This window comes from Lithobates pipiens, unplaced genomic scaffold (assembly GCF_037356315.1).
Source record: "Lithobates pipiens isolate NorthernLeopardFrog02 unplaced genomic scaffold, aLitPip1_a1.2 Scaffold_22, whole genome shotgun sequence".
Classification (NCBI taxonomy): domain Eukaryota; kingdom Metazoa; phylum Chordata; class Amphibia; order Anura; family Ranidae; genus Lithobates; species Lithobates pipiens.
Genome location: NW_027507784.1, coordinates 309,800,958 through 309,825,440, shown reverse-complemented (window position 1 = coordinate 309,825,440; position 24,483 = coordinate 309,800,958). Strand labels below are relative to the sequence as shown.

The 24,483-nt window shown below is 44.3% G+C and overlaps 1 long non-coding RNA gene across 1 annotated transcript; it reads right to left on the bottom strand.

Annotated features, from left to right (window-relative positions):
- Positions 1-381: 381 nt before the first annotated feature.
- LOC143925525 (uncharacterized) lies at positions 382-7,684 on the bottom strand. Its single transcript, XR_013262024.1, has 3 exons — positions 7,603-7,684; positions 2,955-3,064; positions 382-460 (listed from the first exon to the last, which is right to left on the bottom strand). It is a non-coding gene; the product is annotated as an uncharacterized LOC143925525 (long non-coding RNA).
- Positions 7,685-24,483: the final 16,799 nt, after the last annotated feature.

Below are 24,483 nucleotides of genomic sequence, written 5' to 3'. Positions count from 1 at the left end.
AATGAGTTTAGGAACTACAATTAGGATATTTTTGAAGGATGCTTTAGGGCCAGTATTGGGGTTGAGGCTTCAAGTTTGGAGGAAATATTTTGATCTGGTAAGAAATTGTCAGCAAGGCAAAAAAAAGAGGGAGCCCCAGGGAGCAGTAAAAGCCTAAAGGAGATTGGATAGTTAGAAAATCAATGCCAAGAAAAAAAGGGTTGGCTTGGCAAACATTGTATGCCTTATCCTCAATTCATGGCATAAAAAACATGACTTTTGAAGCTGAGATTTTTGTACCAAAACTGGGACAGCAGAGAACCATGAAATTGGTTGTTTTAGGCAAAGACCTATACTGATAAAAATCAGAACAGAAAATCCACACAATTTGAGGGAAACTTCCACCGTACACCCAAATCCCGTCAGAGTCACACAAGTACATGTAGCCTTCTAAGTCAAAATTTGTGGGCGTGAGTTTAATCTGGAATGAAACAGATGTACATTTCATATGTTAGGCATCTTGTATGATGAGATGGAAGAAAAGACATTGGAGTGCTCAGAAAAAAAATATATATTTTTCCACATAAAGAAAAATATAGTGAAAAAAAGTAATGTAAAAAACCCACACACAAATACAAAGAGCACTAATTCAATTAAACTAAACTACGCTGGCCATGAAAGGTAGTAGTTTGGACACCAGCTCCTGATATAGTAGTTTAGACTGTAACCCGTGATATGATTATGTAATGCTGCACACTTAACAAAATGCATATTACTTGTATACAATCTACCTGTACTGTAACTACATGATTTGGTCCATGTTGAACAAATGTGTATTATGCTCTGACTTTTGCTTCAATAAAGAAACTTTATTGAAGTAAAATAAATAAATAAATAAACTACCCTACAGTGTTAATTATGACATCAAATTTCAATGTAGTTTTCGTCATAGTCTTTTGACTAAAATGTCATTTTAGTTTTAGATGCATTTTACCCTTTTGACTAAGCCTCCCAATGTGACTTGTCATGCGATTTGGCCTGTCAAAGTTGCACCCCATCGATCGACTGTTCAAATTGCTGCAAAAGCTGATTTTGTGATGCCGCATGTAGTTTATAAAGTAGTTCCTGCACTACTTTTGGCGATTTCAGGTGCAACTTGCATAGACATCTGTGCATGCGGTCCCACAGATGTCAGTCAAATCGCACCGACATGTGGCTTGGAAAACGCTGATTTCAAGTGAAGTTGTGCGATTTCAAAGCAGTATTCAATGTGAATGAGGGCTACAGTGCCATTTTGATTTTAATCATCTGAATTGTTTTAATCAAGTTAAATTGTAATGCATTATTTAAAGTGATTATAAAGTCAGGTGCTTTTTTTATCTTAATGCATTCTATGCATTAAGATAAAAAAAACCTTCTGTGTGTAGCAGCCGACCCAGCACACCCTAATACATTCCTGAGCCCCCTCTCTGTCCAGCAATGTCCACAAATTCCTCAGCAGTCCAGGACTCCCTCTCCGGATTGGTTAAGACACAGCAGTGGCACCATTTGCTCCCGCGCCTATCAAAGTAATTTAGCCAATCAGGGGAGAGAGGGGGTGGGTCCGAACGGCAGCTCCGTGTCTGAATGGCCACACAGAGCTGCAGCTCGGCTTGGGTGCCCCCACAACAAGCCGTTTGCTGTGGGGGCACTTGACAGGAGGTAAGGGCTAGAGGCGCCAGTTTGGGACCTGAGAAGAGGAGGATCAGGGCTGCTCTGTGCAAAACCACTGCTTCTTATTTTTGTTTTTTGTTTTTTTTAAAACAAGACTTTACAGTCACTTTAAGCATTTCTCAAGAATTGCCAAACTTATTATATACGCCTGGAGTAAAAATCTAACATTATTTATGATATTAAGGTTTGAACATGCGCTACAGACACAGATTTAGCCATTGTGATATATAACGTCTATAAATAAACCCAAGTTTCATAAACAAACAAAAATATTGATCTTTGACAAACAGAAGTGCAACTTTAAAACATAACAAAAAAGTAAACTCTATTGGCTGTAATGTCTCATATTACCTGAATACATTACCAACAATAACCACTTGGCTACTGGGCACCTTTACCCTTACTTTGTACCCTTCCTGCCCAGGCCAATTTTTTGCCTTCAACGCTGTCACACTTTTGTATGGTCATGCAACACTGTACCCATATGAAACTTAGCATTTTCTACCCACAGAACTTACTTTTGGTAGTGTTTAATCACCACTGGGTTTTTTATTGTTTGCTAAACAAAAAAAATAAAATAAATAGAAAAAAACTTAAATTTAGAAAAATAAAAAAAAATCTTTGAGTTTTCTTATACAATTTTGCAAACACGTAATTTTTCTCCTTCACTAATGTGCACAGAAGAGGCTGTACTGATAGGCTGCATTTATGGGCACTGATGAGACAGCACTGAAGGACACTGAGGAGGCACTGATAATCAGTGCCCTGATTATCGTGGCCGATGTCCCTATAACATAAGCTGGTTATCGGCTTTCTTCTCTGGCTTAACCGGGTTGTGTTTACATTCTGTGATTAGCTGTCATTGGCAGACAGCTGATCACATGGTAATGGGCTGCTGTGATTGGTCCTTTACCTCAATCTGTGATCAGCCATGTCCAAAGGACTCCTCGATCCCAGAGCACACGGCCCACGCGCCGCAGGGGGTGTTCGGACAGCGTGATCACTGGAGGACATCCATGGACACCCTCCTGGCAAGCTATGCCCATGCAGTAGCCGTCTTTTGGGCATAGTGCTGTCAAAAAATATATATTTTTTTCTTTCAGCAGTTCCGGAAATGCCCCCTACTTATTCTTTTGCAGATGGCAAAATCAGCTATTTCATTGTGACATCCCTTTCTGCTAAATGACTCCCTTAAAGAGATAGATCGATCTATCTTATTTTATAACATACATTAAATTTTTTAATATATTGCACATCCTTACCCTAGAGGTGGTGTTGATGTTCCATTCACAGTAGGCATTATCAGGGTAATTGTCCGGGAAGTTGGGTGAAGTGATAACTCCCTTTGAATCGGTCAGCACACCACCACAATCTTAAAGATACAAAACATCTCATTATAACCGCTGTACATGTATTTGGCTCTATATTCAACTGCCATGCACAAAGCTTTATAGACTGGGTATAGATTATTTACCAGTAGGCTTTTATCAAAACATTATACCTGCACTATAGTAAAAGCCTATAAAAACAAGGATGCTGCTGGATAGCAGACACCCTAAAGTAGCATATCACATCTTTGTAGTTGTAGTAAAACCCTCCTAGTACTGTCAGAACTAAACCACTTACAGACCGGACCATTTTGCTGGTCAAAGACCAGACCACTTTTTGGCATTCGGCACTGCGCCGCTTTAACTGACAATTGCGCGGTCGTGCGACGTGGCTCCCAAACAAAATTGACGTCCTTTTTTTTCCCCCACAAATAGAGCTTTTTGGTGGTATTTGATCACCCCTGCGGTTTTTATTTTTTGCTCTATAAACAAAAATAGAGCGACAATTTTGAAAAAAAAAAAAACATTATTTTTTTACTTTGTTATAATAAATATCCCCCAAAAAGATATAAAAAAAACATTTTTTTCCCTCAGTTTAGGCCGGAAAAAATAAAAAAATAAATAAATCGCAATAAGCTATTGATTGGTTTGCGCAAAAGTTATAGCGTTTACAAAATAGGGATAGTTTTATGGCATTTTTATTAATAATTTTTTATAATTTTTTTTTTTTTTTTTACTAGTAATGGCGGCGATCATCGATTTTTATTGTGACTGCGACATTGTGGCGGACACATCGGACATTTTTGGGACCATTGTCGTTTATACAGTAATCAGTGCTATATAAATGCAGCGATTTCTGTGTAAATGACACTGACAGTGAAGGGGTTAACCACTGGGTGGCAGTCTAGGGGTTAAGTGTTCCTAGGGTTGTATTACTAACTGTGGGGGGGTTGGGCTTTCATTTAGTGAACACTGATCTCTGCTCCAATCACATGGAGCAGAGATCAGCGTCACTAGGCAGAATGGAGAAATGCTGTTTACACGGCATTTCCTCCATTCAGCCGTCCCGTGAGACGATCACGGGTATGCCCGCGGCGGTCGAGTCCGCGGGACCCGCGACCGAACTCACGGGGGTCCCGACCGGCGCGCTCGCGATGGCAGGGCGGCATTGAAGATTGGACGTACCTGTACGCCAATATGCCTGCCCGTGTCATTCTGCCGACGTACATCGGCGTGCGCTGGTTGGGAACCGGTTAAAAGTACCTTTGCAAGAAGTGACTTTCCAATTGTCAAAAAATGTAAACCAACGGGTTATAATCCTCCCTTGCTCCATTCAAAAAAAAAAAAAAGAGGTTTTCCCTGTAGTTCTACTTTAAAGTGATTGTAAAGTCTCTTTTTTTTTTTTTTTTTTTTAAGTGTTGTTTTTTTAAACAAACTGTCATACTTACCTCCTCTGGGCAGTTGGTTTTGCACAGAGCAACCTGGATCCTCCTTTTCTTGAGCTGCAGCTCCATGTGTCCATTCAGACACAGAGCTTCTGTCCCACCTCCTCTCTCCCCCCTGATTGGCTAAATTACTTTGACAGCCGCAGGAGAATGCATTAAGATAAAAAAAAAAAAAGCCTTTACAACATCTTTAAGGCTGGGTTCATACTGGAGATCACAGCGGCTCACAGCAGGAGTGCGGGCGTCTCCATTCACCGTTTCGGGTCTGATTTCAGCCAGAATTCTGGGCACAGTTGGGAGATCCTGAAATGGATCAAAAGACACACAGGGCTCCTGTGCAATTCGTACTGAAGCCGATGTGGAGATGTGTGAACCGGCTCTATAGAGAGCCGGCCACAATCTTCTGCTATGCAAATTGGATGCAGGAAACCCCCCCATCCAATTTGCAACATTGTGACCCCAGTCTAGGGCGTAAAGAGTATCTAGTAATGTTGTGTCCTTGTAACTTCCTCTTTGCGGAACTGATATCTCAAACAATGCTACGTACTGTCCTGACTTCCACTGTGAACTGCAAAAAAAAAAAAAAAAAAAAACACCTTTCCCCATGAACTAAAGATAAGACAGGGGGGTGGTGTTCTGTAGGCCTAGCACAGCTCCTGCCCTGGGATGTACAGAAAGAGTGTTGCCACCAGGGCTTTACTGGGAATAAAAACCAGCCCTGGAAAAAAAAAAAAAAATAAATAAAAAAAAAAAACCCACACATTTTAAAGCATATTTGATGAAGAGCGTATCTATCTATAAATTCCAGTTAAAATTGGTAAGTGGACAATCAAGGGGGACCCCAGGAACTCAGAATGTGGGGGGACCACCTTCCACACAAAGAATACACTAAGGTAAGGGGGGGTGGGTGCCCACCAAATGCAGCTTTACTCTGCCCATGAAAGCGGCCTCACTGTGCCCACCATTGCGGCCTCACTGTGCCGTGAATGCAGCCCACTGTGTCCATAAATGCAGCCCTCCTGTACCCCATGTCCCAGTCTGCAGTCCCTGTCTGTTGGAAGGTGTGTTGATGCTCGGTATGGTACATTGCATGGCAGCAGGATATCCATGACGAGCAGCAGCAGGCAGGGTCTGTTCTCGTTTTGGATGGGGACGGTACTCCTTCCAGAGGATGTGTCTGCTGTGAGATGGAGTGGTCCCTGGCCACCTGCACCTTCAGCTGTCCCCATTTTCCGGCCCCAGTCAGCCTGTCCTCTGGTCCTGGGGAAGTGGAGAGCACTGGGTGGGAGCTGGAGAGAAGTGGGAGCAGAGAGTACTGGCAGGGTTGGAGAACACATGGGTGGGGGCAAAGAGCAGGTGGTAGTGGAGATCACAGGGGAGGGGAGCAGAGAGCGCTGGGGTGGCCAAAAAGAACAGTGGTGGAGAACATGGTAGGCTGAGAGCACTGGAGAGGGCTAAGAGTGTGGGGTGGCGAAGAACACTGGGGGGGGCAGAAAAACAAGGGTGGAGAGCACGGGGACTGAAGAGTACGGGGGGGGGGTACAAAGAGTAAGGGGGAGAGCTCAAGAGCACCAGTGGGGGCCAGAAACAACAGGGGGAAAAGCATGGGAGACTGGAGAGCATTATGGGAGGTGGCAAAATGCAGGGGAAGTGGAGAGTGATGGGGGGGAAGCCAAAAAGAACAGGAGTGGAGAGCAGGGGGGGGGGGGGGGGAATAGAGAGCACGGGGGGTGGAGAGTGATGGGTGGAGCTTGAGAGCACCAGGGGGTCAGAAAGAACAGGGGTGGGGAGAATGGAGGGCTGGAGATCACTGGGGTGGGGGCTGGAGAGTGATGGGGCGAGAGAAAGGGGGGGGGGGGAAGAGCACAGGGGAGAGTGTATAGCACTGGGATGGTGGCTAGAGAAGGATGGGGAGAACTGGAGAGCAGGCTGGGGTTGGGGGGGGCAGAAAGAACAGGGATGGAGAAAACAGGGGGGGGGGTGGGCAGTAAAAGAAGTTGGATAGGAGGATCAGCAGGGGGGGGCTGCATATAGAGGAAATAAGCTTTCTATATTCCTCCATGCAGCCACTGAATGCTTGATTCTCCTCCAATCCCTAGAAAGCTTATCTCCTTTATATGCAGCCCCCTGCTGATCCTCCTATCCAGGCACACAGGGCGGGCTGTATGGGCTTCATGTCACCCTCCTGATCACAGAGCGCTGGCTCTGTGGTTCGGCGGCTGCTCTGCAACACAGCCCCGCCCCCCCCCAGACAGGCTTATGTGATAGGCGGAGTGTTGATTCTCTCTACTATCACACGAGCCAGTCGGGGGGGGGGCGGAGCCGTGTTGCAGAGCGGCCGCCGAACATAGAGGCAGCCAGTGCTCTGTGATCCATAGGAGAGAGCACAAATGCAGCCGCAACTAAAAGCGCCCCCAGGGCAGGCGGCCTACCGGGAAATCTCCCGATATCCAGGTAGGCCAGTCCGGCCCTGGTTGTCACCCTAGGTTGTTGGCAGGATCACTAGGTGAAAATAAAGGTAAAACAGGCCTGAAAAAAAATAAATGCAGCCACCATATCTAAAGACTGATTAGCTGCAAAACTACAATTTGGTGTTTTTCTTATTGTGCTAAAGATTATGTTTTTCGTTTTGGACAGAATAGGTAAGGTAAAGCCCTTTCTCAGCTATTTATTGCGGTTTGCGTCCCTGGTGATAAGATTCTCCCTTCTATTTGTCATGGTGGCCACTGTCACTGGGACAGAAAGTGATAAAAAATCCAAAATGTTAAAATAGTCACCACAAGAAGTGAGGACATATTCTCCACTGGGCACACCTTTTCCTAAGACATCTCTCTAGGGAGGGGGGGGGGGGGGTTCTTATTTTAGAGAGACCTCCTCTAATTTTCTGTTGTGTCTCCAGAACAGAGAATGAAAAACAATGTCCCAGTACATGGGCAGCAAAATATAACCCTATAGGTGTTTTAACCATTCACTGCTCTATCCAAAAATGTTTTGGCTTCACATACACTTTAAAAAAGCCAAAAAAGTGTTATGTTTCAGTTTTTGGTGCAGGATAGTGAGTTGACATAGGAAACATTGCCGAGCCTAATATTTCCTTACCAAATCCATTAATAAAAAAATAAAAAAAAAGTCCTTACTATTGTACATGACCGGAGTGGTTCTTCTAGTTGTCGGTGTTGTTCCGGAGGTAGTTTTAGGGGTGGTTCTTGTAGTTGTCTGAGTTGTTGTGATTGGAGGAGGAGCAACAACAGAATTTGTAGAATAAGCTGTTGACGAAAAGCAAAAGGGGCATTTCAGAAACAAATCAGACATTTCTGCCTAGAGTTTATCTCTCTATCTAGAGTTTTAGACAGCTCTGTCATACAGCACAGCCCCGTCTGGAAGGGACAGGGGCCTGATCTTACTCTGGACAGTAAAGAGACAAGCAAAAGCATGATGAGTTAATCTCTCTATCACTCTGCTCTTTCCTCCCATCAGCATGCTCCCTGCACTGCAACACACCAGACTGCCGCCTTGTGCTGCTTTTGCCTGTTTTTTAGCTTTGCTGTTCAGGGAATTTATGCTGCTTTATAAAACACAGAATTACAATAATTTGTATTGTTTAAAGAAAGAATTATGAACCGGGAATTTTGCCAGTATGCATTTTACAATTTACAAGTATATGTTACCAGTAGGGATGAGCTTGTGTTCCGTCCAAACAAAAAAAAAGGAGCTCTCTTTGCTGGTGGACTGAGCTCCGCCTTGGCTGATTCTCCGCCTTGGCTGCATTGACCATTTTAGGTCAATGATGTAATGAGCTTTCCTACCCCTATGTGTATGTCAGCTGCAGAGAGTACAATATCCTACCCACAGCCCATTGGCCCAGCACTGTCACATGACTGGCAAATTGACGTCACCACTCCCCAGGTTGCCAACAGACAATCTCTGTGCTGACTGCAAAACAGCAAGGAGCTGTGGGGGGGGGGGGGGGGGGGGGAATTGCAGGTAGGGAAAATATAAGGTGGGTCAATAGATGCCCTCTCCAAAGACACGTTTAACCATTCCTGCATGGGCAAGGCGATGGTGTCTCTTTAAAGTGGAACTTCACTCTCTCAATCAACATTGACTAATTTTAATCCTTATATTGCTGGCATTAGTAATTAGATATACTTTCCTATCACATGTACTTGTTTTCAACCTTCTTTCAAATTTCTTCAGCTACTTCCTGCTTTCCATGCCTAGGCAAATGTTGTCATAATATAAAGATAGATATGAGCGCACAGGCTCATGGTGCAAATAAGGTTTGTTTATTTAATAGAAAGAAATAAAATTGATACTTTTACAAGTGTAGATGTCTAAAGTCCTCCTGTTTGGAGCCCTGAACAGAGTCACATCCGAGCACCAAAGTAGATGGATTGTCCACAGGATGAATGGATGAATGCCTCCACAAGCGCTGGCTACCAAGCAGCTGCTGACAGGCTGCAAGCAAGCCGCTCCTGACCAGCAGGCATCTGGAGTCAGTGACAAGGCTGCGGAAGCCTCCACCATGTAATCCACCGGGAGTTTCTGGTGAAACAGACTGACAGGGTATGCTATGCGATTGCGAGGACTTAATGTCATACATCCCAGGAGTCTTAAGGAGGGAAGGAGGGGTTTTCTCAGATAAGGTTTTTCTCCTACCTGCCAGCCTGGGCTAAGGGCACGTGTATTCCAGGAAGTAACTGCTACATGAATCATCTGCCCTTTCTCAAGATGGCCACAGCCAGAAATGCTAGGGGATGTTTTTCTAAATGATTTATCAGAAAAATAAACCATGGAGACATAGATGGATGGGTGAATTTGCTTTGAATATTAATAATTAATTAAATAAAGTTTTTTGATTTGTGGTGCTCAGATACAGTGTAGTTCCACTTTAAGCAGATGTGACCCTCAGTGGGCATAATGTGCCCCCTTGAGGATCCATGCAACACAATGTGGCCCACAGCTTTATTTGAATCTTACACACAAGGCCTAGAGATAGGACTGGGGACTACATTTAGCCTATTTTTAGAGTATGTTTTGGACCAGTATTTGGGGTAAGTCTTTAAATTTGGAATAAATAGTTTGATGTGGTAAATCAATTTTAGCAAGGCAAGAAATGGCAAAGCTCCAGATAAAAGTAAAAAGAATTTGAATCTTTCTTCTACTCTATCCAAAGGAAATAAAAAAAGCATTTCCTTAACAAAAATTTCATGCCTCGCCCTTGATTCATGGGAACCCCACATAAAATATTGAAGCTGTGATTATTGTACCAAAGCTGGGACAGAACTATAAAACTTGCTGTTTTAGGTGAAGACTTGAATGGATAAAAGTCAGGGCAGAGATTATATAGTTTGGTTGAAAAAAAAGATACGAGTCCAAATAGTTCAACCAATAAAAAGGGAAAAAAATACATTTACAATCCTATATGCACAATCCCATACCCACAGGATTTTTTTTTTTTTAGAAAAATTATGTGCGAGAAAATAACTTGTGATGACTAAACTTACCTGGCTGATATATGAGCCTGAATCCTTTCCCAGCGACCATGTTATCAGAGTTTAGAAGCTGATTGGCTAACATGAACAGCTGCACCTGTTTTAACAAATCAATGCCATAGTTTCATAACTGGACATAAACCATTTACCAATCAAGTCTGACAGCTAATGTTTAATCTTAACTTTAGCCATTCACTCAGATTTACCTTGTGTGCCCGTTATATCTCTCTTCTTCCTTTGCTTTAAGTTCTGTTAAAACAAAAATACAATTCCATTAACAAGGCAGATATATAAAATTTGTAGCATATGTAATCTTAATTATCTTTTAAATGTTCATATACATGGTGGATTTTACCTGCCCAATGTGATGGGTATTTTGAATAGAGCCTTAAAATTCTAATGGGTTTGGATGGTTCCAGCAGGATAACAGAATAAATAATTAAATTATTCCTAACTAGTTAGTAGAGATCACAACAAACAGGGAGCTCTGCAGTAACCCAAAGAAAATGCTGAAGAGTTTAAATAAGCTATTTAGTCTTTGACCAAAATTCTTTTACTTGTTAAATGCCATGGCATTCTGTGAATGCTTCCTTCACCTTTTGGCCAAACATTCATTTTGAAATATTTAGCCAAAACAGGAAAATAAAACATTGTGAAGGGCACATCATTACATCACAAATTATAAATATTATAAGAAATTAACAAGAGACTAGATCCCAACTTGCCTATTCAGCATGACCCTGTTGATCAAAAACACTTCCAAGACAATTACAAATCAGGGTATATATACCTTGAATTAAGGAAATACATCATTATGCCATAACGTTAATTGTCAGGGAACAGACATCAGATGTTATAGGTCCTACCCCCTGAACACTCATGCTGGTGTTTTGGGAAGTCAGTTCTAAAACTCATCTTTTTAATTACTGACAAGTGTTAATTACACAGAATGCATTATTGATTACTATGGGAAAGTTTTTAAATAAACCCAACTAACCACAGAAATCATGTAAGTTAGATGTGTATGGAATAAAAGAGATGGGTTGGCAACCTTGCTTGTGGCCACTCCATTGCATTATCTCAGGCATCCCCTTGTCACACTAGCTATTCTGTTACTAATAACAATTTGCCAGTGGCAGAATTACTAAGACACAAATTAACTTTTTTATCCTTCTCTCCTTTTCTGAGCACTCATTTCTGCTGCATTTTAGGCACTAGGCAGTAACACAAATAGCTTCTATTAAAGAAAATGGAAGTTACATTTCAGTCATTGTGTTACTCGCTAGCAAGTCAAAGCAATGGCTGCCTCTGCTGTAGGCTACACAAGAAGCACATAGTAGCAACAAGTGTTAGTAGCAATCCCGTACATCTGCAGTATTGTGTGACCATGTGCAGTGATTGTCACATCATAGGCAGCCATTAATTCTATTTGTTAAAGGTTAACTTTAGTTATATACTTCTAAAAATGGCATGTGTACATTAGGCATTATTGTTACTGTCCATAAAAAAAAAACAAAAAAAAAAAAAAACTGTCATCCTATAATTTAAAGATCTGAATGAGTTTTATACTCACTTGAGAAGGTAAGTTAAGGCCAAGCACACGCAGCACATAGCCGCAACAAGCAGTAAGGTCTTCATTATCTCTGGGGTGACGTTCTTAATCTGTAGCAGCTCCTTTAGCAAAGTGTTTGTATGACTTGACACCTTGCATTGACTCTAGCACCTGCTGCCTATATATACCCCTAACAAGTCCTTCTTGACACACCCCTTATTATAATGATAATATAATAGCTGTGTGAAGTTGGCACCCCATGTTTGTAAAACCTGAATAAAAATATACCATTCGTTTGTGCTGGTTTGTGCTGCAAAAATAAACGTTTGTGCCGCTTTGGTTGCGGAGATATTGTGCGTTATAGTTGCTGAAACCCCGTCCACTTTGCACCCCAGGTTGCTGAATTTGAAAAACAAACGCGCATTCGTTTGTGCCGCGTTTGTGCTGGTTTGTGCTGCAAAAATAAACGTTTGTGCCGCTTTGGTTGAGGAGATATTGTGCGTTATAGTTGCTAAACCCCCGCCCACTTTGCACCCCACGTTGCTGAATTTGAAAAACAAATGCGCCATTCGTTTGTGCTGGTTTGTGCTGCAAAAATAAATGTTTGTGCCGCTTTGGTTGCAGAGATATTGTGCGTTATAGTTGCTGAAACCCTGCCCACTTTGCACCCCATGTTGTTGAATTTTAAACACGACCGCGCCATTCGTTTGTGCCGCGTTTGTGCTGGTTTGTGCTGCAAAAATAAACGTTTGTGCCGCTTTGGTTGCAGAGATATTGTGCGTTATAGTTGCTGAAACCCCACCCACTTTGACACACCACGTTGACGAATTTGAAAAACAAACGCGCCATTTGTTTGTGCCGCGTTTGTGCTGGATTGTGCTGCAAAAAAAAAGTTTATGCCGCTTTGGTTGCGGAGATATTGTGCATTATAGTTGCTGAAACCCCGCCCACTTTGCTCCCCACATTGCTGAATTTGAAAAACAAATGCACCATTCGTTTGTGCCGCGTTTGTGCTGGTTTGTGCCGCAAAAATAAACGTTTGTGGCATTTTGGTTGCAGAGATATTGTGCGTTATAGTTGTTGAAACCCCGCCCACTTTGCACCCCATGTTGTTGAATTTTAAACACGACCGCGCCATTCGTTTGTGCCGCGTTTGTGCTGGTTTGTGCCGCAAAATAAACGTTTGTGCCGCTTTGGTTGCGGAGATATTGTGCGTTATAGTTGCTGAAACCCCACCCACTTTGACACCCCACGTTGACGAATTTGAAAAACAAACGCGCCATTCGTTTGTGCCGCGTTTGTGCTGGTTTGTGCTGCAAAAATAAACGTTTGTGCCGCTTTGGTTGCAGAGATAGTGTGCGTTATAGTTGCTGAAACCCCGCCCACTTTGCACCCCACGTTGCTGAATTTGAAAAACAAACGCACCATTCGTTTGTGCCGCGTTTATGCTGGTTTGTGCTGCAGAAATAAATGTTTGTGCCACTTTGGTTGCGGAGATATTGTGCATTATAGTTGCTGAAACCCCGCCCACTTTGCACCCCACGTTGCTGAATTTGAAAAACAAACGCGCCATTCGTTTGTGCCACGTTTGTGCTGGTTTGTGCTGCAAAAATAAACATTTGTGCCGCTTTGGTTGCGGAGATATTGTGCGTTATAGTTGCTCAAACCCCGCCCACTTTGCACCCCACGTTGCTGAATTTGAAAAACAAACACGCCATTCGTTTGTGCCACGTTTGTGCTGGTTTGTGCTGAAAAAATAAACGTTTGTGACGCTTTGGTTGAAGAGATATTGTGCGTTATAGTTGCTGAAACCCCACCCACTTTTCACCCCACGTTGCTGAATTTAAAAAACCAACGTGCCATTCGTTTGTGCTGGTTTGTGCTTCAAAAATAAACATTTGTGCCACTTTGGTTGCGGAGATATTGTGCGTTATAGTTGCTCAAACCCCGCCCACTTTGCACCCCACGTTGCTGAATTTGAAAAACAAATGCGCCATTCGTTTGTGCCGCGTTTGTGCTGGTTTGTGCCACAAAAATAAACGTTTGTGGCGCTTTGGTTGCGGAGATATTGTGCGTTTATAGTTGCTGAAACCCCACCCACTTTGCACCCCATGTTGCTGAATTTTTAAAACGAACACACGATTTGTGTGTGCAACATTTGTGCTGGTTTGTGCCGCAAAAATAAATGTTTGTGAAGCTTTGGTTGCGGAGATATTGTGCGTTATAGTTGCTGAAACCCCACCCACTTTGCACCCCACGTTGCCGAATTTGAAAAACAAACGCGCCATTTGTTTGTGCCGCGTTTGTGCTGGATTGTGCTGCAAAAAAAAAGTTTATGCCGCTTTGGTTGCGGAGATATTGTGCATTATAGTTGCTGAAACCCCGCCCACTTTGCACCTCACATTGCTGAATTTGAAAAACAAATTCGTCATTCGTTTGTGCCGCGTTTGTGCTGGTTTGTGCCGCAAAAATAAACGTTTGTGGCATTTTGGTTGCAGAGATATTGTGCGTTATAGTTGTTGAAATCCCGCCCACTTTGCACCCCATGTTGTTGAATTTTAAACACGACCGCGCCATTCGTTTGTGCCGCGTTTGTGCTGGTTTGTGCCGCAAAATAAACGTTTGTGCCGCTTTGGTTGCGGAGATATTGTGCGTTATAGTTGCTGAAACCCCACCCACTTTGACACCCCACGTTGACGAATTTGAAAAACAAACGCGCCATTCGTTTGTGCCGCATTTGTGCTGGTTTGTGCTGCAAAAATAAACGTTTGTGCCGCTTTGGTTGCAGAGATATTGTGCGTTATAGTTGCTGAAACCCCGCCCACTTTGCACCCCACGTTGCTGAATTTGAAAAACAAACGCACCATTCGTTTGTGCCGCGTTTATGCTGGTTTGTGCTGCAGAAATAAATGTTTGTGCCACTTTGGTTGCGGAGATATTGTGCATTATAGTTGCTGAAACCCCGCCCACTTTGCACCCCACGTTGCTGAATTTGAAAAACAAACGCGCCATTCGTTTGTGCCGCGTTTGTGCTGGTTTGTGCTGCAAAAATAAACATTTGTGCCGCTTTGGTTGCGGAGATATTGTGCGTTATAGTTGCTCAAACCCCGCCCACTTTGCACCCCACGTTGCTGAATTTGAAAAACAAACACGCCATTCGTTTGTGCCACGTTTGTGCTGGTTTGTGCTGAAAAAATAAACGTTTGTGACGCTTTGGTTGAAGAGATATTGTGCATTATAGTTGCTGAAACCCCACCCACTTTTCACCCCACGTTGCTGAATTTAAAAAACCAACGTGCCATTCGTTTGTGCTGGTTTGTGCTGCAAAAATAAACATTTGTGCCGCTTTGGTTGCGGAGATATTGTGCGTTATAGTTGCTCAAACCCCGCCCACTTTGCACCCCACGTTGCTGAATTTGAAAAATAAATGCGCCATTCGTTTGTGCCGCGTTTGTGCTGGTTTGTGCCGCAAAAATAAACGTTTGTGCTGCTTTGGTTGCGGAGATATTGTGCGTTATAGTTGCTGAAACCCCGCCCACTTTGCACCCCACGTTGCTGAATTTGAAAAACAAACACGCCATTCGTTTGTGCCACGTTTGTGCTGGTTTGTGCTGAAAAAATAAACGTTTGTGACGCTTTGGTTAAAGAGATATTGTGCGTTATAGTTGCTGAAACCCCACCCACTTTTCACCCCACGTTGCTGAATTTAAAAAACCAACGTGCCATTCGTTTGTGCTGGTTTGTGCTGCAAAAATAAACATTTGTGCCGCTTTGGTTGCGGAGATATTGTGCGTTATAGTTGCTCAAACCCCGCCCACTTTGCACCCCACGTTGCTGAATTTGAAAAATAAATGCGCCATTCGTTTGTGCCGCGTTTGTGCTGGTTTGTGCCGCAAAAATAAACGTTTGTGCTGCTTTGGTTGCGGAGATATTGTGCGTTATAGTTGCTGAAACCCCGCCCACTTTGCACCCCACGTTGCTGAATTTGAAAAACAAATGTGCCATTTGTTTGTGCCGCGTTTGTGCTGCGTTTGTGCTGGAAAAAAAAAGTTTGTGCCGCTTTGGTTGCGGAGATATTGTGCATTATAGTTGCTCAAACCCCGCCCACTTTGCACCCCACGTTGCTGAATTTTAAAAACAAATGCGCCATTCATTTGTGCCGCATTTGTGCCACAAAAATAAACGTTTGTGGCGCTTTGGTTGCGGAGATATTGTGCGTTTATAGTTGCTGAAACCCCGCCCACTTTGCACCCCACATTGTTGGATTTTAAAAACGACCGCACCATTCGCTTGTGCCGTGTTTGTGCTGGTTTGTGCCGCAAAAATAAACGTTTGTGCTGCTTTGGTTGCGGAGATATTGTGCGTTAAAGTTGCTGAAACCCCGCCCACTTTGCACCCCATGTTGCTGAATTTTAAAAACGAACACACAATTTGTGTGTGCAACATTTGTGCTGGTTTGTGCCGCAAAAATAAATGTTTGTGAAGCTTTGGTTGCGGAGATATTGTGCGTTATAGTTGCTGAAACCCCACCCACTTTGCACCCCACGTTGCCGAATTTGAAAAACAAACGCGCCATTTGTTTGTGCCGCGTTTGTGCTGGATTGTGCTGCAAAAAAAAAGTTTATGCCGCTTTGGTTGCGGAGATATTGTGCATTATAGTTGCTGAAACCCCGCCTACTTTGCACCCCACATTGCTGAATTTGAAAAACAAATGCGCCATTCGTTTGTGCCGCGTTTGTGCTGGTTTGTGCCGCAAAAATAAACGTTTGTGGCATTTTGGTTGCAGAGATATTGTGCGTTATAGTTGTTGAAACCCCGCCCACTGTGCACCCCATGTTCTTGAATTTTAAAAATGAACGTGCCATTAGTTTGTGCCACGTTTGTGCTGGTTTGTGCCGCAAAAATAAACGTTTGTGCCGATTTGGTTGAGGAGATATTGTGTGTTATATTTGCTGAAGCCCCGCCCACTTTGCACCCCATGTTGTTGAATTTTAAACAAGACGGCGCCATTCGTTTGTGCCGCGTTTATGCTGGTTTGTGCCGCAAAATAAGCGTTTGTGCCGCTTTGGTTGCGGAGATATTGTGCGTTATAGTTGCTGAAACCCCGCCCACTTTGCACCCCATGTTGTTGAATTTTAAACACGATGGCCCCATTCGTTTGTGCCGTGTTTGTGCTGGTTTGTGCCGCAAAATAAACGTTTGTGCCGCTTTGGTTGCGGAGATATTGTGCGTTATAGTTGCTGAAACCCCGCCCACTTTGACACCCCACGTTGCTGAATTTGAAAAACAAACACACCATTCGTTTGTGCCGCGTTTGTGCTGGTTTGTGCTGCAAAAATAAATGTTTGTGCCGCTTTGGTTGTGGAGATATTGTGCGTTATAGTTGCTGAAACCCCGCCCACTTTGCACCCCATGTTGCTGAATTTGAAAAACAAACGCGCTATTCGTTTGTGCCGCGTTTGTGCTGCACAAATAAACGTTTGTGCCGCTTTGGTTGCGGAGATATTGTGCATTATAGTTGCTGAAACCCCGCCCACTTTGCACCCCACGTTGCTGAATTTGAAAAACAAACACACCATTCGTTTGTGCCGCGTTTGTGCTGGTTTGTGCTGCAAAAATAAATGTTTGTGCCGCTTTGGTTGTGGAGATATTGTGCGTTATAGTTGCTGAAACCCCGCCCACTTTGCACCCCATGTTGCTGAATTTGAAAAACAAACATGGCATGCATTTGTGCTATGTTTGTGCTGGTTTGTGCTGAAAAAATAAACGTTTGTAACGCTTTGGTTGAGGAGATATTGTGCGTTATAGTTGCTGAAACCCCGCCCACTTTGCACCCCATGTTGTTGAATTTTAAAACCGACCGCGCCATTCGTTTGTGCTGGTTTGTGCCTCAAAATAAACGTTTGTGTCGTTTTGGTTGCGGAGATATTGTGCGTTATAGTTGCTAAAACCCCGTCCACTTTGCCGAAGTAGAAAAACAAACGCGCCATTTGTTTGTGCCGCGTTTGTGCTGGTTTGTGCTGCAAAAATAAACATTTGTGCCGCTTTGGTTGCGGAGATATTGTGCGTTCTAGTTGCTGAAACCCCGCCCACTTTGCACCCCATGTTGTTGAATTTTAAAAACGACCGCACCATTCGTTTGTGCTGGTTTGTGCCGCTTTGGTTGTGGAGATATTGTGCGTTATGGTTGCTGAAACCCCGCCCACTTTGCACCCCACGTTGCCGAATTTGAAAAACAAACGCGCCATTTGTTTGTGCCGCGTTTGTGCTGGTTTGTGCTGCAAAAATAAACGTTTGTGCCGCTTTGGTTGCGGAGATATTGTGCATTATAGTTGCTGAAACCCCGCCCACTTTGCACCCCACGTTGCTGAATTTGAAAAACAAATGCGCCATTCGTTTGTGCTGGTTTGTGCCGCAAAAATAAACGTTTGTGGCATTTTGGTTGCAGAGATATTGTGCGTTATAGTTGCTGAAACTCCGCCACATGTGTGCACCCCATGTTCTTGAATTTTAAAAACGAACGTGCCATTCGTTTGTGCCGTGTTTGTGCTGGTTTGTGCTGCAAAAATAAACGTTTGTGCCGCTTTGGTTGCGGAGATATTGTGCATTATAGTTGCTGAAACCCCGCCCACTTTGCACCCCACGTTGCTGAATTTGAAAAACAAATGCGCCATTCGTTTGTGCTGGTTTGTGCCGCAAAAATAAACGTTTGTGGCATTTTGGTTGCAGAGATATTGTGCGTTATGGTTGCTGAAACCCCGCCCACTTTGCACCCCACGTTGCCGAATTTGAAAAACAAACGCGCCATTTGTTTGTGCCGCGTTTGTGCTGGTTTGTGCTGCAAAAATAAACGTTTGTGCCGCTTTGGTTGCGGAGATATTGTGCATTATAGTTGCTGAAACCCCGCCCACTTTGCACCCCACGTTGCTGAATTTGAAAAACAAATGCGCCATTCGTTTGTGCTGGTTTGTTCTGCAAAAATAAACGTTTGTGCCATTTTGGTTGTGGAGATATTGTGCGTTTATAGTAGCTGAAACCCCGTCCCATATTGCTGAATAAAACAAATGGCATGTTTGTTTTTAAGATTCAGCTGGTTTGTTCATGGTTTGTGCAGATTTGGTGGATATTGTACATGTTTTACTCCACATGGATCCCCCCTTCCGATTCTCTAGCGCTGACTGGAAGAACAGACGGAGGAGGAAATCTGGAGAGGGGGTGGGCACAGCTGGCTCTGGCTCTATTGAGGCAGAGTCAGCTGTCAATCAGGCGGCAGGATGGATCTCAACAGTATTGTCAGGGTCTGTCCCGGCTGCATCGCGGCTCTGTGCTGTCAGGATATAGTGGGCCATAGCCCGCCACATGCACATGATTTTTTTTGTCACGAGAGAACATACTATATGTCATCTTGTGAACAAAAAAAACTAAGGCCAAAAAAGGTTGGGCCATAGTTCTCTTTTAAACCAGGTCTTAACCAAGCAAAACAGCACTCCAGCAAATTCTCTTATATAAGTCCCTTCTTTTTTTAATTGCTTTTTTGAAAAACATCTATGCCAGTAAACATTCTTTTCCTGACAGACTCCATGGCAGACTATATGTGGGTTAACCCCGCCTCCTCTCCAATGCTATAGGACCCCACTCCCATAAATTTGAGCTCATCACTAGAGACTGCGTTTTGTAATTAGCCAACTCATGACCAAAGGGTGAGAACTCCGTCTGCCATGGAGTCCATCAGGAAAGTAAAATTACAGTAAGTATTTGATAATGAATTTTTTATTTTCCTGACAACCAAACCACACGGGTGGGTATGCTGATAAAAAGAAGTTTTATTCTCCCCGTCAACCGACTGGATTCTTAAACTAAAGATCGAAAGATGCAAAGATTGCAATAGTGTGAGATGAAGGTATTAATGGAGGTCCATGAGGCTGCCTAGTAGATGAGATCAGGAGCCACATGTCGGGCTGCTGCCCACAAAGCCGTCATACCTCTTCTCATGCCCCACATACCTGGAGCATGAGGGCTGGCCGTACGGAGGCTGTGATCTGTCCATGGCACCCTGGCGGATGAATAGGAGGTGATTCTGCAGCATTGTAGGAACACTCACACGTCCTGGAACAAAGGAGTACAAATAGCAGTGCAGCTTTCCCTTTAAAAGGCATCTTAGCCCCCCTTCCCTCTTTTACCATAGCCCCAGGCTGAAGCTAACCATGAGCTGGGAACCTGGGGCCTGAGGATCGGACGCAAGCTGCCTGTAGTAATCCTTAGAATGACAGGGCTCTCAGGGATTCAAACATCCCCGCCGGAATGACATCACTGCCGTGCCTGGACTGCGCCTGCGCAGTGGTGACCTGCCGTAGAGTGCCTGCATGGCCGCCGGGTCCCCTGCCACACAGCGCATGCGTGAAACCAAGCCTCGGTTTCGTCCGAGGATCGCACATGCGCAGTAGCGAGCCAGAGCTGCGACCTGGAAGATGCACTTAAGTTCCAGGCACCATAGAAGCAAAAAAAATAAGAAGACAGCAAGGCACATGAGGGAAAAACAAACAGGGAGCTTTTACATACAAGAACTGCTGCCATGGAGAATGTTCAGACCTGACAGCCCTCTGAAGATGAAGGCCATCCCCACCACAGGACACAGGGGCCTGGAGCCACACACCAGCCCATGGCTGGGCCCTGGGTAGGGATGAGCCGAACACCCCCCGGTATGGTTCGCACCAGAACTTTTTCGAACGGACCGAAAATTCGTGCAAACTTTAGAACCCCATTGAAGTCTATGGGACTCGAACGTTCGAAATAAAAAGTGCTAATTTTAATGGCTAATAAGCAAGATATTGTCCTAAAAAGGGTTTGGGGACCTGGCTCCTGCCCCAGGGGACATGGGTCAATGCCTAAAATGTTTTTAAAAATGGCTGTTTTGGCGGGAGCACTGATTTTAATGACGATTAAAGTGGAAAAAAAAAATATTCCTTTAACTAGATGCTGACCGCCGACCGTCAAATGACGGCCAGGCGGCGCACCTATTGTGGCAGGAGGCCGTCATATGACGGTCTCCCGTTTAAACAGGGAATGCGCACGATCGTGCGCGTGCATCCCTGTTTCTTCGGTGGCGGCGTGTCACGGAGACACCGCTCGCCACCGAACGGGGTGAACAGCCATTGGTTATGGCTATTTACCACGTGATCGGCCGTGATGAAGTCACGGGCGATCACACATGTCCACACCCCGGCTGTTATGGCTGTTTACCACGTGATCGGCCGTGATGAAGTCACGGCCGATCACACATGGTCACACCCCGGCTGTGCGCGGCGTGTTCCCCGGGAACACTGCTCGTCACGGACGCTGGTAAACAGCCATTGGCCGGCTGTTTACCCACGTAATCGGCTGTGATCCTTTCACAGCCGATCACTAAAATGTAAACAAACGTGATGTTACTGGGTTGTTCACACCGATCGTGTGTGAGGAGGAGATTGCGGTAACATCTCGTTACCGCCTAGTGTACACCAATCACACTGATTGCCCCCCCAATAAAGAGGACCTGTCACCACCCCTCATAGTACCTGTCAATCACAGTCCATAAGAGTACCTGTCACAGTCCATCAGAGTATTTGAGTACCTGTCACAGCCCATTAGAGTACCCGAGTACCTGTCCCAGCCCATCAGAGTACCCGAGTACCTGTCAGCACATCAGAGTACCCGAGTACCTGTCACAGCACGTCAGAGTACCCGAGTACCTATCACGGCACATCATGGTACCCGAGTACCTGTCACGGTCCATCAGAGTACCTGTCACAGTCCATCGGGGTACCCGAGTACCTGTCACGGTCCATCAGGGTACCCGAGTACCTGTCACGGTCCATCAGGGTACCCGAGTACCTGTCAAAGTCCATCAGAGTACCCGAGTACCTGTCACAGTCCATCATGGTACCCAAGTATCTGTCACGGTTCAACAGTGTACCCGAGTACCTGTCACAGCCCATCATAGTACCCAAGTACCTGTCACAGCCCATCAAAGTACCCGAGTAGCTGTCACAGCCCATCAGAGTACCCGAGTACCTGTCACAGCCCATCTGAGTACCCGAGTACCTGTCACAGTTCATCTGAGTACCCGAGTACCTGTCACAGTTCATCTGAGTACCTGTCACAGTTCATCTCAGTACCCAAGTACCTGTCACAGTCCATATGTGTACCTGTCACTGCCCTTCAGAGTACCCAAATACCAGTTGCAAGACAACAGAGTACCTGTCACCAGGCCATCAGAGTACCCGAGTACCTGTCACCAGGCCATCAGAGTACTCGAGTACCTGTCACCAGGCCATCAGAGTACCCCGAGTACCTGTCACCAGGCCATCAGAGTACCCCGAGTACCTGTCACCAGGCCATCAGAGTACCCCGAGTACCTGTCACCAGGCCATCAGAGTACCCCGAGTACCTGTCACCAGGCCATCAGAGTACCCGAGTACCTGTCACCAGGCCATCAGAGTACCCGAGTACCTGTCACCAGGCCATCAGAGTACCCGAGTACCTGTCACCAGGCCATCAGAGTACCAGAGTACCTGTCTCCAGGCCATCAGAGTACCAGAGTACCTGTCTCCAGCCCATCAGAGTACCCGAGTACCTATTTGCAGCCCATGTCTCATAGAATATACGTTGGGATGTTTGCTTTCCAAAATGGGGTCATTTTGTGGGTAATTTCACTGTCCTGGTGGTCCAGGACCTTCAAAAGTGTGATGGGTAGGAATGAAATGAGATGTGTCATTTATGCTCCTAGAACGCCTGAACATACTACTTCAATGTTCGGCCTCTCTATGTGGCCAGGCTGTGTAAAAGTCCTACACATGTGGTATCGCCATACTCGGGAGGAGTAGCAGAATGTGTCGTGGGTTGTAATTTTTGCTATATACATGCTATGTGTTAGAAATATCTCATAAATTGACAATTTTGTGTAAACAAAAATGCGTTTTAATTTTTTTCCACATATTCCAAAAACTTCTGGAAAAAAATTAACCATTCAAAAGACTCATTATGCCTCACAGATTATACGTTGGGGTGTGTGCTTTCCAAAATGGGGTCATTTTATGGGAAATTCTATTGTCCTGGTACTCCAGGGCCTTCAAAAGTGTAATAGGTGGTTGAGAAATGAGATGCGTAATTTTTGCTCGTAGAACGTCTGAAGGTACTACATCAATGTTGGTGCTCTGTATGTGGCCAGGCTGTGTAAAAGTCTCACACATGTGGTATCACCGTACTCGGGAAGAGTAGCAGAATGTATTTTGGGGTGTAATTTGTTGTATGCATATGTTGTGTGTGAGAAATAACCTGATAATATGACAATTTTGTAAAAAAATAATAATAATAAAAAAAATCTTCATTTTGCAAAGAATTGTGGGAAAAAATGACAACTTAAAAAAACTCATCATGCTACTTACTTAATACCTTGGAATGTCTACTTTGTAAAAAGGGGTCATTTGGGGGGTATTTGTACTTTCCTGACTTGTTAGTGTCTCAAGAAATGAGGTACACCTGATGTACTGAAGGCCTGATCAGATGTGATCAATTTTCAGCGATTGGCACCATAGTTTGTAGACTCTATAACTTTCACAAAGCCCAAATAATATATACTAATGTGGGTTATTTTTACCAAAGATATGTAGCAGTATAAATTTTGGCCAAAATGTATGAAGAAAAATTACTAATTAGCAAAAATTTATGACAAAAACAAAGAAAAAGGCATTTTTTTCACAAAATTTTGTGATTAAATACCACTAAAAGAAAGCTCTATTTGTGTGGAAAAAAGGACACAAGTTTCATATGGGTACAGTGTTGCATGACTGAGTAATTGTCATTGAAACTGTGAGAGCCCTGAAAGCTGAAAATTGGTCTGGTCAGGAAAAGGGTGTAACTGCACTGTATTGAGGTGGTTAAATATCGTGCCTGGGGGGTGTCTATAGTATGTCTGTGTTTAGAACAGTCCCTGCACAAAATGACATTTAACGGAAAAAAAGTCATTTAAAACTGCTTGCGGTTTTAATGTAATATCTGGTTTCCGGCAATATGGATGAAAATCATTGATAAAAATGGCATGGGTAGCCCCCCCTGCCCATTACCAGCCCCTTTGGATCTTGTATGGATATTAAGGGAAACCCCGTACCCATATTAAAAAAAGGAAAGGCGTGGGGCCCCCAGACTCAGAACAGCAGCATACAGGCGGTGCAAACAAGACAGGGACTGTGTAGGTTTGTTGTGTTAAGTAGAATCTGTTTGTAATTTTGAACTGGTACATTTTTAAATTATTTTTAATTAAACGCCCCTGTTAAACAGGGGCTGAAAAAATTGGGCCTTAGGCACTGGTGCTGGTGCCACGACACTGCAACCTCTCCCATATACTCTAGTTGTGGTGCAGGAATGAGCCCTACGGCAAAGCATTGCATCAAAAATTGTAATTAAACGCCCCTGTTAAACAGGGGCTTAAAAATTGGGCTGTTGGCATCACCCAGAACCAAAAATTTTCTGCCAAGATATCAGCGGAGGAGGAAGAGGATAGACAATCAACATAACAGGACAGTCACTCAGCATCAGCATAGGCAGTCTTGAAGGGATGTGATATTTCAAAAAAAAATTATTCGGTTACATTAGCTTCAGGTGCTTGGTAGCTGTGGGTGATCCAAGACTGATTCATCTTTATGAAGGTCAGTCGATCAACCGAGTCGGTGGACAGGGGCATCCTGTGATCGGTAACAAAGCCACCAGCAGCACTGAAGGTGCGTTCCGAAAGAACGCTGGATGCAGGACAGGCCAGTAGCTCAATTGCATACTGTGCAAGCTCTGGCCAGTGATCCATCCTCAAGACCCAGTAAGCCAGAGGATTTTCGGTGGGAAAGGTGTCCAAGTCTGACCTTGCCCCTAGGTATTCCTGCACCATGTAAATCAGACGCTGGTGGTGATTGCTGGAACCGATCATACCTTGGGGCTGCGGA